Here is a 1885-nt window from a genome sequence, read left to right as displayed (position 1 = left end):
GAGAACTCTTGCTGTGGTTTGTTCTTATTCAACTGATGTCCAAAACTTTTTTAGATGGATTGATTTATAGTTTTCGCACTTTTGATAAATAGTATTTAATAATATTATTAATTATCATTGTTTACATTTTACATTGTAATTTTCTTAAGTTTAATCATTAGTGCTAAAATCATAAATGGTCTCTTATGTTATGAGCAGTAATTTTTTAAATTAAACACTGGGATTTTCATCGGATTTAAAATAGGTCATCTGATCAAATTGTATGTATTTGTACAAATAATGAAACTCGTTAAGGAGTAATGTATACCATTTTTTTTATTTTTAGGAAAAAATGCATTTCATAGAGACTAAGGAAAATGACATATCCGAGTCTTGTTACTTTTCCTGTATCGAATATTATTATACACGGGATATACTATGTAAAGTTTTTTATCCGGTAAACCATAATATTTTTTTTTGTATATAAAACACTAAAATTAACGCTAAAATGTACGCAAGAAGCGTATCATGTTTCTGCATTTGCGTGTGAATTGACTTCCCAGGTTTTCTATAAAAAGACAATGAAAAAGAAACTTCCTTTGGCGATCAATTTTATATATATATATATATATATATATATATATATATATATATATATATATATATATATATATATAGTAATATATAGTATATATATAGATACACACACACACACACACACATATATATATATATATATATATATATATATATATATATATATATATATGTATATTAGCTGACGTTGCTAGCCCAATAGATAAATTATATAAGGTGTTATAAGTTAATTTATTGCAGACTATTCAAGCATAGGAGCGTTTTAAGACTACTTCATACTTATACATTTTCTTCCCTCTGACGCACAAGGGGTTACATATTTGCATACATGAATATGTGCAAATAATTCCACTTTAATGGAATCTGCTTGACGAAAGCACAATTTCTATCTTTCATCATTATGAATAAGCCGAGAGAGAGAGAGAGAGAGAGAGAGAGAGAGAGAGAGAGAGAGAGAGAGAGAGAGAGAGAGAGAGAGAGAGAGAGAGAGAGAGAGAGGGCTATTATTGTTATTTATCATTAGCATAAGATGCACTATTCACAAATAAACTCCAAGGTTTTGAGAGCTTGTTAATTTTTAATCATTGATGTGTAATTAAAGATATTAATTTATAAGCTATTAACACTGAAGGAATTAAAAGTCAAGATGTATAGAAATCTAAAAATTTTGACTGAATATATACACAATCAAATGAAGTAAGCATAAAATAATAAAAAAAGACACAGTGGCTTATAAATCATATATTACGCAAAGATAGTTTTCCTATGATAAAGATCTTTTAAATCATAAAACAAGATTTCAATATCTTGTGTTATTTTTTTCATATCCAATTTTTTATTCATAAAACATTTAGCCTCATAATAACAGTGTTTTTCAATTATATATATTCTGGAATCAGGTTTTATACTTATCATATTTACCTTGTGGATAATATCAGGCTCCTATCTAACGATAAAATATTTGAAAGTAATTAATAATTTTATCATAGAAATATAGACAAATAAAATCATTTGCAGAACCTTCCTTGGAACCAAAGGCAAGAAATTAAAAGCAAGTTTTTTTTTGTCTCGTTTTTATTCGCAAGTTGATAAAACCATCCATTTTCCACATCATACTTTCATAAGTAAAGGAATAGGGAGTTATCTTCTGAGTTTTAAAATGAATTAAAGAAAAAATCAATAGATTTTTTAAATAGATACATATGTTAAGATAAGAGCATTTGGGACGCCTTTCCATGCCATCCTCCTATAAGTAAGGAAAAAGTGTTTATTTTTCTGAGTTTTAAAACAAATAAAAGTAAACATAAAA

Source organism: Palaemon carinicauda, chromosome 4 (genome assembly GCF_036898095.1).
Source record: "Palaemon carinicauda isolate YSFRI2023 chromosome 4, ASM3689809v2, whole genome shotgun sequence".
Classification (NCBI taxonomy): Eukaryota; Metazoa; Arthropoda; class Malacostraca; order Decapoda; family Palaemonidae; genus Palaemon; species Palaemon carinicauda.
Note: the sequence above shows the minus strand (reverse complement) of the source record.